This window comes from Schistocerca gregaria, chromosome 2, assembly GCF_023897955.1.
Source record: "Schistocerca gregaria isolate iqSchGreg1 chromosome 2, iqSchGreg1.2, whole genome shotgun sequence".
In the NCBI taxonomy this organism is placed as follows: domain Eukaryota; kingdom Metazoa; phylum Arthropoda; class Insecta; order Orthoptera; family Acrididae; genus Schistocerca; species Schistocerca gregaria.
The window spans coordinates 873,503,651-873,517,578 of record NC_064921.1 but is presented as its reverse complement, the minus strand read 5'-3'; positions in this window follow the sequence as shown (position 1 = coordinate 873,517,578).

Genomic DNA, 13,928 nt, shown 5'->3' with positions numbered 1-13,928 from the left:
GTAGTACTAACGTTGTCCATATAATTTGTGCTGCCAATAACTGACAATTCTTAGCAACAGCATACACTATTTAGTGCAGTTACCATTTAACCTCATAAGTAATCCAGTAAAGCATAAAAACAAATTTTAATTTATCATGCTGAGTTGGTATACAGTATTTACTACAAGCTACAAATATTCATTGCATATGGAGGACTGAGTAAATAATTTTAAAATTGGAGTACTTTTAGAAAAGAGGAATGTTTCCTATTCCACAAATATGATGAATGAAATGAGCTAATTGTATTCTGCCCAATTTCAACACAGCAATCGTATGTCTGCTCCTCTCGTTGCTTTCTTAATGTGCCAAAAGATGAAAACATATGCTAAATTTTTGTAAAAGTTAATAAACTCTTGATCTCATAAGCTTACTCTCAACTTAAGATTTGTTTACTTTCAAAAATTAAAATTGATAAATTTGTAAATCTACAAGAATTACATTTGTTGAATTGGTTACTGACTAATACTTTACAGTGGAAGAAATCTGAAGTGGTTATTTTATAAATATTACAATCGAGCGGGTATTGTATGCCAGATGAAACATCAATAACCTGAAAAATTTTCCCCTCATTGCATCTTGCAGAAGGTATATTATGAATAAATGAGAAAAGTATTCACTGCACACAGGAAATACAACTGCACAGCAAACACATGTTGGAAAATGTGTCTCAGTTTAATTAATATAATTATTCCCGAAGCCAGTCCAATCAACCCTGGTCAGTTCAAGCCCATAAGCAAATACAAGTAAACACTACATTGCACATATCTAGTCCAAACATATTAGGTTTGAAAACTAATAAACAGTAAGTACACCAGGATATATCAACACACTGGTAACAAATATTAGTCATATTTAGTCATATAAATATTAGCCATATTTTGCTAATATAAGAGCGATAATGTAAGAAATACAATCTATATACAGGGTGTTACAAGAAGGTACGGCCAAACTTTCAGGAAAAATTCTTCACACACAAAGAAAGAAAATATGTTACGTGGACATGTGTCAGGAAACGCTTACTTTCCATGTTAGAGCTCATTTTATTACTTATCTTCAAATCACATTAATCATGGAATGGAAACACACAGCAACAGAACGTACCAGTGTGACTTCAAACACTTTGTTACAGGAAATGTTCAAAATGTCCTCCGTTGGCGAGGGTACATCCATCCACCCTCCATCACATGGAATCCCTGATGCGCTGATGCAGCCCTGGAGAATGGCGTATTGTATCACAGCGTCCACAATACGAGCATGAAGAGTCTCTACATTTGGTACCGGGGTTGTGTAGACAAGAGCTTTCAAATGCCCCCATAAATGAAAGTCAAGAGGGTTGAGGTCAGGAGAGCGTGGAGGCCATGGAATTGGTCCGCCTCTACCAATCCATCGGTCACTGAATCTGTTGTTGAGAAGCGTATGAACACTTCGACTGAAATGTGCAGGAGCTCCATCGTGCACGAACCACATATTGTGTGGTACTTGTAAAGGCACATGTTCTAGCAGCACAGGTAGAGTATTGTGCATGAAATCATGATAACGTGCTCCATTGAGCGCAGGTGGAAGAACATGGGGCCCAATCAAGACATCACCAACAATGCCTGCCCAAACGTTCACCAAAAATTTGTGTTGATAACGTGATTGCACAATTGCGTGCGGATTCTCGTCAGCCCACACATGTTGATTGTGAAAATTTACAATTTGATCACGTTGGAATGACGAAACTTAAATGAGCTTTAACATGGAAATTAAGCTTTTCTGGACACATGTCCACATAACATCTTTTCTTTATTTGTGTGTGAGGAATTTTTCCTGAAAGTTTGGCCGTACCTTTTTGTAACACCCTGTATACTAACAACTGTCAGGTATGTTTGTTGAGGTGTGACCTCGAACGATGTGATCTTTTAAAAAATGGTTAAGTGGAAACCACCAGACATTTGGCTTATAGAGCTGCACCAGCACCTCTTTTTTCGATTGCGAGAATTCTCCTCTACAGTACGCCACAGTGTGATCTTACAGACGAAAACTTCGTTTTGCATTCTACCACTGTGATTCCAGGAAATACTACTACTACTACTACTACTACTACTACTACTACTACTACTACTTCTTTCTTCACCACTTCTGTCATCTTATCTTTTCTTGCATGCTGATGAAAAGTTAGTTATTTTATGTACACAGATTATTCACTTTGTTCTCGCACTTACAATTTCAGTATACTTTTAAGACATGTAATAATGTAACAAAATATACAAAAATGTAACAACTGTGCGACTATCAATGCAAAAGCCTAAAATGGTTTAAAGAAACATTATTACTGCCTTTACTTATTATGGTACAAAGGATCTTTTGTATTAAACTGTGACGATTGCCCCTGGTATGCTGCAATCAGCCTTTCTGCCGATCATATGTTCGACTCCATTTCTACAAAACAACCCATGAACGCAATGAACAAATATTCTTCATTCACGATAAACCAGAACAATTGTCTATGAAAATCTGTTTACTCATAGACCTGTAATTGAGATAAATCTTCAAATAATACTTAATGAAAGAGAGAGAGAGAGAGAGAGAGAGAGAGAAAAGTTCACTTGGTATAGTGAAGACACTATGTTCAGGCTCTTGATTCAACACTACTCAGTGAATACCAGGAGAATATTATTTTTTATATATCAGGATATGTTGTGATACACACTATGCAAATGTTAAGATGTGCTGAGTGAAAAGAACTTATTATTGGTCCTTACCTGTCCCCAAATGATCACATTTACTGTAAGACTCCTGTGGCAAATCCAGCTGCCTTAACTATGAAGATTGACAGAGGTGGTTTCCTTCGCCCATCTGTAGCAGTGTTTAAAACAGTGGAGCATACAGAAAAATGCTTTCGTTCTTCTTCAATGAGATTTACTTTAAACTCAAACCATCTTTATGATTGGCTTATTATTATGTTTGTTGTTTCTTTGGTGAACAAGCCAATGTATTTGGCAAAGCACATACGGTAGTCTCTACCATTGACTGTGAAGATGTGCATAAGTCACAGGTGATACAACGTGTTACTACTGTGTATTTCCAGATTAAAGGCACACAAAGAAGCACATGGTAACTATTCTGCCACGAGGCAAAGGTTGGGGAAGGTAATTACATATGCCAATATATGCCATGTCAATATTTATAGAATGAAGCAAAACAATAAATAAAAATTAAAATTTGATGTTTACATATTACTAATTTGATCATCATATTCCATTCCCAAAATTCTTTCATGTAATTTGTTAACTAACAACCTGTCAAGTGATTCACATTAACATTAATGATTTTCCCCCATTAACAGCTAAAATTAGCAAAAAAGCAATGATTTAGTAGTTTTGTCGCCTAATGATATGTACAAAACTTATTTTCAATAGGTGCATCAAATGTGGTGGTGTCTGAAAGTTCACCACATCCCTGATGCTGTAACTATAAAGAACTTTTAGAGATGTTAAATGTTGCAGGATTCAAGGTAGCTTCTTACTTATGTAGAGAAACACGGAGTAAGGAGGAGTTCGCATTTGTCAGAAACTGTTTTGATTTCAAGAATACTGATATTGAATACTGCTGTCCGGCGACACCACAGTGGTGTCGTTCGCAAAATAGCAATCAACAGCAGGCGACAACACAGTGGTGTCGTGTACATAGATAGATAGTATCGCTCAGTAGCCAGCGTCACAGCAGTGGTGTCATTAGTATAGTATCGCGCAGTGGCCGGCGACAGCACCTATCTTTTGCATTCTGTTGGTGTTTTGTTCAGGTAACAATAAGTTACACACGTCATCAAGTTTTTTGTTTTTGTGCCCTTTCATCATGACTGACGAAAGAGACGATACGATAATTTACGATGAATGTGCAGATGTCTTGTCCGAAAGATACACAGAACGTCAAGAATATCGTAGAATTATATATTGGGAACGATCGATTTGAATATATTAGCAACGAGACCAACTACTACTACAGTCAAAATAGCAATAGAAGGAAACTGGGTTTAAAAACATGGCAAATTTGTCGACGTTATGGGACCCAAAGCTAGAAAATTGTTTGGGCGTGCTACCCTCATGGCAACTGAAAAAAAAAGGATGATTATTGGCCATAGAATGCGTTGATACGCACACCGATATTTCGGAAAACGATGTCCCACAACCGATTCAGACTAATATTATCGTTTTTACATTTTTCGGACAACAATAAACTGGATGATGCCAACTGGCTTTTCAAAGTGCAATTCGTAATTGATCATTTTTCAAAAAATTTAAAGAATCGTTTAATCAAAGTTAAATCATCTCGATTGATGGAGGAATGATACTGTGGTGTGGACGGTTAAATTTTAAAGTTGACAATCTGTTGAAAATTATGAAATACGGCGTACTCATTCGGATGCTGTATGATTCAAGTACTGTCAGTTCAGTTTCTTCAGCACCACTTTCCCATGGGTCAAACAAACCTGTAACCAGAATGAAATTTTCACTCTACAGCGGAGTGTGCACTGATATGAAACTTCCTGGCAGATTAAAACTGTGTGTCAGACCGAGACTCGAACTCGGGACCTTTGCCTTTCATGGGCAAGTGCTCTACCAACTGAGCTACCCAAGCACGACCCACACCCCGTCCTCACAGCTTTAATTCCGCCAGTACCTCGTCTCTTACCTTCCAAACTAGCACTCCTGAAATAAAGGATATTGCGCACACAGGAGAGCTTCTGTGAAGTTTGGAAAGTAGGAGATGAGATACTGGCGGAAGTAAAGCTGTAAGGATGGGGCATGAGTCGTCCTTTGGTAGGTCAGATGATAGAGCACTTGCCAGCAAAAGGCAAAGGTCCCGAGTTCGAGTCTCGGTCCGGTACAGAGTTTTAATCTGCCAGGAAGTTTCATATCAGCGCACACTCCGCTGCAGAGTAAAAATCTCATTCTGGAAACATCCCCAACGCTACGCCTAAGCTATGTCTTCGCAAAATCCTTTCTTCCAGGACTGCTACTTCCGCAGGTTCATAGGAGAGCTTCTGTGAAGTTTGGAAAGTAAGAGACAAGGTACTGGCGGAAATAAAGTTGTGAGGACGGGGCATGAGACACGCTTGGGTATCTCAGTGGTAGAGCACTTGTCCGCAAAAGGCAAAGGTCACGATTTCGAGTCTCGGCCCGCTACACAGTTTTGATCTGTTTACATGAGGTCCATTTGACCAGTTGTCAGTGGACTCGTGCGCATGCACAGTTGCCTCGCATATGAGCAATACCTTCTCCCGCTTCCCGCCTCTTGAAGTGTGGCTGTTAGCTGTATCGGCAGTAGCAGCAGGCAGCCAGATGCTAAAGAGAATATTTTTCTCACACACCCTAGCTGCCAGATTCGCCCATGTGCCGAGTTGTAGTGGGTTGGGGGTTCGAAAAGCATTACTTTCAAAGTAAGATTACGCAGGATGAATTATGTTACGTGTGAGAAAGTGGGATTAGCGTTTAAACTTAATACTTTGACAACCAGTCATTATTTTAAATTTACTGACACAGTTGTCTGATGTATCTTAAAGTATACCACGCCAAAAAATCAATATATCATGTAAAAGCTTAGCTTCTCTTGGATCTCCTTCCAAACCAATACTGTATGTGAAAGCTTAGCTTTTCTTGTAGATATAGTATGTATATTAATGTAAACCACTAACTTTACATCTCTGTGTGTTCGCACTATGTAACAGTGATCTTGCTATTGGCTGACTAGAACACGTGTCCTATGCTATGAATATTTGCTGCCATCGGCTGGCGTGATCACTTGGCATGAGATACGACTGACTTACAAAGGGACAGTCTCGCTTTTAACGCTTCGGAAACTAAAGCCTAGTTTACACGACGACATTAGGTTGCAGGAAACTGCGATACCGGCCACTGCGCATGCGCACCGCGCGTTTGCGCAACTCGTAGGTGAAACTAAACACTTTCGGCGTGTTCGAATTTCGGCGCCACTAACTGCGTGAGTTCTGAGGTTGTGTGTGTTCGTAGAGTGTAGACAAACTGAAATATGAAGTGGATCTCTATGCTTTGCCTAAGTGTGTTTGTGGGATTTCAGTGATGCTGATTACAAAAATAGGTTACATATTGCTCCTGAGACTGACACGTGCGTTCAGAACATACATAGTTTGACAATATCTGAGTAGCAGGGCAAACTTTATTGAATTAGGAGCACATATACAACTGAATTAGGAAAAATACAAGCAAATATAATTCTAGCTGTGGAAATGCTCTCTTCTAGAAGACCAAAATCCCATCTTCGAGTTGGCTTACGCTTTTTTTAAAATTAATATTGTTGACAGGAGTTAAGGCTACACAAGGCAAAGAAGCTGCATCGATTATTCAATATTCATCTATTTAAAACGTGGCAGCATTGCTCCCCATTCACACATGTTTGAATTTTGAAATGTTGCCGCGCACAGACTGTGAGGGTACTGGTGTGTAGTATCTGTAAGTGGTTGCTCTTTGGAGGGCGACAATGCCCAGTAGTGCAGAGTGTCGCAAGCAGAGGCAGTTGTTGTGAGGCTGTGGAAGGTGTAGGCTGCGTGAGCCAAAACGGTTGCTTAGCGAAGGATTTATCTCCATGTTTAATAGTAGTGACACACAGTTTGAATAATAGTAAGTTTATGTTTGTGCAGTGTGATAAAGGAAATAAATTAAATTTTACCTGTTCTTAGTGCCTCTCCATCAGTTAGTACCACATCATTGCATTTAACAATGAACGAAGTCTCGATATATACGTTCAACTACAGCAACAGGATTGTAACATAATCATTAATTAACCCATATAATCTCGCAAGATGAGCTTATAAGACCTATCTTTAAGGATGTAGTTTGCAAACCATTCTCTTCTTTTTGCGGCCTGCTTCGAATAATTACAGATGTTAATAACTGTTGGTGTTAATGAAGAAGCGTCCTCACCAACTAAAACGGCATCTTATAGCATGCCAAGTGTTCTCGATTGTAATGCAAGCAATGTGATATGTAATTTCAGTTCTGGCAACAGTGCCTCACGCATTAGAGTATCTTTATTCCTTATTACATAATTAACTCTATTTATAAGAAACGTGAACAGTTATGACGACATTCTAAGATAATTGAAAGAACTTCTTGGTCCATTATAAATTATTTCACAAGGATGCTAAGCAACTGAGCTGACATCTTTCCTTCATCCAGTCACGAATCGAAACACGTTTCTTATTTTTTTCTTATGCAGCGATTCCACGCAACAAGCTTTAACTCCATCACAACTCGTGCGACGTGCAGCTGCCAAAACGTTTATTTCAGATAAGACTCAGGAACCAACAGAACGACGAAACTGAAGTTTATACTTGTTTCGCCGTGTCTACATGTATTGCTACCTAGGAAAAGCTAAGGATAACCGCATCTTATAGCATGCTCGCAAAAGATGTATTTTGCTACGTCGGACGGCGTGATCAAGTGATGAAGATCTTATTCTATTTTTTATCACCTTATGTCTTTGAGTTCTCGTGGAGATAGAACGTGTTTAGATATGAGATTCGTGTAGTAGCTTTCGCGGTATCTGAATACTAATAATCCTCTCAGTGAAAAAATATGAGGCCTTTTTAATTTCTTCCGCGCACCACGAAAATGTCACGTCACACCTGCTGCCTGTATGTGAGGAAGAAAACCGATCAATGAAAATTACATTACCTACACGGTCAAGAATGAGAAGTTTTGCTGCGTCGGAGGAAGAAGCACCTAACAGATAACATGGTAGTAAGTTCAACTTAATATGGACTCAAAGGAGAGAAGATATGAAGTTACAGAATTTGGCCATTAATTGCAAAACAAAATAATTTCTGTGTCAAAGTTGGTGCCTCCCGTAGTGCGTCCCCCCCCCCCCCCCCCCCCCATAACCAGGAGAATGGTGTCCCGCTGGGCTCTGTATTGAGTGTGTGTATTTTTAGTAGCCATTAATGGTCTAGCAGCAGCTGTAGGGCAGTCCGTCTCACCCTCTCTCTATGCAGACGACTTCTGCATTAGGTACTGGTGTTGCTGAGCGGCGCCTACAGGGAGCCATCCACAGGGCTCTAGCCTCCGGCTAGATATGAAGTTACAGAATTTGGCCATTAATTGCAAAACAAAAGAATTGACTTCGGTACAAAAAAAATTTACTCTCTTAGGTATTTAAATTATTACCAAAAAAACTGCACAACTGGCGACCTGGTGACATGACATTGAAAAGGCCATGAAACCAGTTGTGTAAATTACACATTATTTACGACATTGTATGAAAAATTTTTGCATGCACTAATTACTTTTTAAAATTTTCATGTGCAACATCACGACTGGGAGCAAAATAACCAGAACCAAAAATTCTTGTGAAGAAAACCAATCCAAACAATGACATTATGGAAACAAACAGAAATTACACACATATAACGATACAGTAAAGCAGCAAATACAAGCGATGAAATTCACCCTCACGAACCTGGAAACTACACAAACGCAATTAATTTCCACAGTAAAGAACATATCTATCATAGTAAACAAACTGCACAAGGATTACAAAAATATACCAGCAGCAATAGATGAACTCACCTTAAAAGTAGCATCACTTGAAATAGAATCAGTGTGTGCCAAAAAGGAAAAAGACAAAATTAATGAAAATTTATCTGACGTAATTTCACAAGCTGAAGCAGGTACTTTACAAAAAACCAGTACCGCAGTGGGAAAGGTAGTGAAGGAATATAAATTAATCAATGATATATGTGAAAGGGTTATTCAACGAAAGGTAAATGACGTTATCGACAAAGTGAACACCAATTTGCAGGCTACAGAGTACAGGATATGCAACTACTTAGGTGAAACTGATACATAGACACCATCTGTACACATAAACAAAGTGCCAGCCACAGCAAACTAAAGTAATGTATGCACACAGATCATTGCAAACCCTACAAACAATGCCAGTAGTAATGACAGACCACAAATTGTAAGTTTACATGGCATGACACCAGAACCATTAACTATGAAAAATGACATTATGACAATTATGTAAACTCAGCACAAAATGAAAACAGCTTGTCCAGAATATTTGCTGATGAAGGTCTGTTAAGACACTGTCAGTTTCCAACATTCATAAGCGAAAGTAGAAAGATGAATTCTGTTGTATTTATTAATGCTTTTCGACATGTGTTTCCTACAAATTGGGCGGAAGCCCAAGATCAGATTTGTTGTTGGGTTCATGCAAGGCGATGTACATTTATGGGCGACTGAGGTAGCTGAGTGTTGTGCCATATATTTACAATTTGAACGGGCATTTCTTGACAAATACTGGTCAGAAAAGACATATAAAAGAATTAGGCTTGCGAGGGTATTTTGAGAAGTATCTCAATAAAACACGTTATTGGACAACTCCTATTTCTCATATTGATGTTTTACAAATGTTAAAAGATCGTTTGCCATCACACATTCGTGAAAAAATAATTACTATACCTGAGCACGGCACAGAATACTTTTTATCCATTTTAGATTCAATCGACTCAATCTGTGAAGAGAAAGCAGTAACAAATACGGCATTACACATCCAAACACCACACCAACCTAACAGAATGGTCAATACAAAAAGCCAGACATGAATACACAGCAACTGCAAAGATACGTCAGTGCAATTGACAGAAGTTATCCAAGTACCGAAGTAGATCAGACTACACCGTAGAAAAACCCGAATCGATCGTAGTTGAGCCCCATACTATAGACCTTGTAAGAGATAGGGGCAAATCAAATTTTCAAATATGTTTTGTATGATTCGATGAGCAAGGAGACATAAAGGACGATCTATACCAATGTGAACTAAAATCGGCGGAAAATGCACTGGAAGAACAAGTGCAAGCATTAATCATAGTGAATTTTTTTTTGTATAGACACACAGTTAATACTTGATACAGGGTCCATAAGTAATTTAATGTCTGAAGCATTTTTCACTGAATTAAAAAGACAGAATACATTTCCTGTTTGGCCAATAGAAAACTCCAAAGTACAAACTGCTACTGGTGGCAAATTCAAGTTAGTAAAATACCAAGCTTATCACTGTGCACATAGAACAATTTACTGTAGAGTGTCATTTTTTAATAGTTGACAAAGTTATGGTCAACTGCTTGATGGGTATGGACACATTTAGGACCTATAAAACTCAAGTAGATATAGGTAATGGTAAGTGCCATTTCTTTGTGAAGGACAAAAATTTTCTATCAGCCTGATTACCACATTGGAGAGGTATGACAAAGTAAACCCAGAATCCCATGTCACTGTACAGTATTCATATCCCACCGCGTATTTGTTGAACAAGTGTGATTACGAACATGAGGCCGATACTGAAGTTAACCAGGAATTGGTAGAAAAAAATGAATGAATCAAATATTCTAGGTGTTACCTGTTAAGAAAGAATAAGCATTGGTTATGGGATGAGAGGTGCCAGGAGGACTTTACCAAAATTAAAAATGCGTTAATATTAGCAAACATTTTGTGTCATCTTGGCATGTCTAAGGACATCTGTTTAAGCATGGACGTCTCTTCTGAGGGACTGGAGCATGTTTGTTCCAGATGCAAGAAGAAGAAGGAAAAACAGTACCCAAAGTCATCAGCTTTGCCAGCAGAACTTTATCAGAGGCAGAATGATCATATTCCGTATAAGAACTGGAAAGTTTTGCAGTCATTTGGGCATTTAAGAATATCGAGTATTTTCTTTGGGGTAAAAACACTAAAGTATATAGTGATCACCAATCATAATCTTTTCTGTTAACATGTCAGCTGTTACACCAAACACTAGCGATATGGTGTTTGTACCTTCAGGAGTTTAATTTTGAAATAATATACATAAAGGGCAGTCAAAATATCGCAGATGCATATCCAGGTTGCTGCAGGGACTAGACTAGTACAGTGAACTGTCTGATTACGATTCAGAAATCCGAACATTATTGATGCAAATTAGTACACAAAAATAAGACTACAAAAAATTTTGTATACAGATGGGAATGATACAACACCGAGACGATAGGTGGAAAAAGGTAATACAAAATATTAATCGAAATGCAAACCACAAGGTGAATAAATGGTATCAGTTATACAAAGGCGTTTTATTTCACCGGGAGCACGAAAGTTCTAACCATTGGTGTGTATGCCTTCCAGAGGAATATATCGACGAATTTATCAAACATACACACAATGTTTGGGGACACTATGGAGTAACAAAATGTAGAGACAAGATTTCCAAACTTTCTTATTTTCCTAATTTATGAAGACGTGTTTCACAAATCTTACGAAAGTATGCTGTTTGCCAAAGAACAAAACCATCCAATATGTTTAAGTTTACAGAACTACACCCCATACTAAACGAAAGCTACATTAGAATAGTTTCTCTGGATATCGCAGTGCCATATGCTAGAGTAAAAGGAAGTTTCAAATTCATAATAGCTCTTTATGATATTTTCGCAAAATACATCAAACTTTATGCTATCAAAACCACTACAGCCAGTAGCATCATAAGGAGAATTGGATAGGATTATTTACGAAGAGTAGGGAAACCCAAAGTCATATTAACAGATAATGCAGCCTATTTTGTGGGAAGAACATGGAACAATTAATGAACACACAGGGCATTAAACACATCTTGGTGAGTTTTTTCCAGCCAGAAGCAAGTCCCTTGGAAAGAGTGTTTAAGGAATTCAGTAGATTTATAAGGACATTAATAAACATTCATGATGGATTGAACATGTTACTCCATTTATGCAAATAGTAAACAATCTCCCCCTCTCTTCCACAGGTTTCACTCGTAATGAACTGATGTTTAACACAAAGCAAAATGACGAATGGGAATCACCCATACCAAAATTACCTACTACAGACGTAGCTTTACAGGATAAAATCAAACAAACAGTAATTACACTGGAGAATAGAGCAGAATACAGAAAGAGAATATACAACAAAAAGTTAAAACGAGTTAAACATTTTTTTTGAAGGGCAACGAGTCTTATTGAGAACACATCCCAAATAGACAAAGATCGGTAAGTTAAACAAAAATTGGCAATTATTGTACTCAGGGCCGTATATTATTACAAAAATACCTTATCCTGGAACTTACTGATTAGTATATGAAAGAATTGGACAAGACAAAAGTCCCCACCCACACAAAGATTTAAAGGCTTTTCACGAGTAGTGACAATTTATCACAGCAGTTTTGTTGTCAGAGAAAAAAGTATGTGTAAGTACGTCATGGTTTTCATTATTATTATAACGATTATGGTTCAAATGGCTCTGAGCGATATGGGACTTAACAATTATGGTCATCAGTCGCCTCGAATTAGAACTACTTAAACCTAACTAATCTAAGGACATCACACAACACCCAGTCATCACGAGGCATAGAAAATCCCCAACCCCGCCGGGAATCGAACCCGGGAACCTGGGCGTGGGAAGCGAGAACGGTACCGCACAACCACGAGCTGAGGACTATAACGATTACCCCCATTCTATTTTTGGAGAGTGATTGAACTTGAAATCACAATTTCATTTCCGGGAGTTTTTTTCTTTGCTTCACGAAAACTTTTCACCCTCTCAGAGTGTTTCTTCTTGTGTTCTTCCATCCGGTTACTTTACCAGGCGAGAGCGATGTTATTTCGAATTTTCGCGTTTGCGATCTGGTTCCAGCACCCTCTGCCATTTTTGAGATTTTTTATAGTGAACTTCTACAGATCCTTCTGGGTCGCTCTCTGACATTCTGTGCCGCATTTACCCTTTGTTACATTGTTGAGAGTTTTCCTTGTCGTTTTGGAGTTTTCCATCCTGTAGAGACATGTATAAAATAGTCTTATAAGTAAAGGTTATAGTTTTATAAAAAAATAATATGTATGTTTTGAATGAAATGTGTATAGACTCAAGCAATTTTCTTGTTTTATAAGCTGCAATGCGATGACCGGAGTGGGTGACGTGGTCGGGGTTGTAAGGCGTGGCTGGGTAGAAGAAGGTGGCTGCTTTTAGCAATCTTCTTCTTTATTGTTGGTTCTTCCAATACATTTTCCGCTAGCTCAGCCCCACCGCTCATGTTGTGGTGGAGACGAGCTGATGCACGCAGTCCTGGGAACGCGACGCAGCGCTCGGTCAGTATCTGCGCAGGCGGTAGGAGGTTAGCAGCACGAGGCGCGGCCCAGCTCGCAGACGCGGCGGCTCGTGACGACGCTTGGGAGTCGCCGATGCAGCAGCAGGCAACGACCCCCCCGCCGACCGGTTCTCGGAGACAGCGTCACTGATGACGATGACGTGACAGCGACCGAACGCCCAGTCGGTCGAACCGAATGCCGACGCCCCCCTTTGATGCCCTTAAATAGTGCAGACAGCTGCTGAATCCGCCGGTTAGGCGGCGGCGTGTTTATTAGAAGGTTCTCGATGCGTTGGCTAACGCAATCGCGCCACACACAGCCCGCGCCTGCGTAATTCTGTTAATGCTGCGTTCTGATGGCTGCCGCGCACGTACACACATAATGAAGTTCGTTGCAAAACTGTCACCTGCATAACGCGCCGGCCAGCCGTCGTCCGCCGTTTGCCGTGAGGCTGGCGCATAGGTGAAGCGAAATGCAAACAGGAGCTGCATACGAATCAGCTGTGCACACTCAACAATGCTTGTTTACGTCAGTACTAGGGAAGAGACATTGACCTTGTGCAAGTACAATAGGCTAACTCGCAGTGCAATGAGCTAGGAACACGAAGCTATACAAACGTCAAACTCAGAGAGCAGAAGAATATAATGTTATATCAATATGCAAAGTTATGTCAACACTAAAATATATAAGTTATAAGTAATAGTAAAAGAAATCATTATGAGGAAACATATAGTACATGTTAGCTAA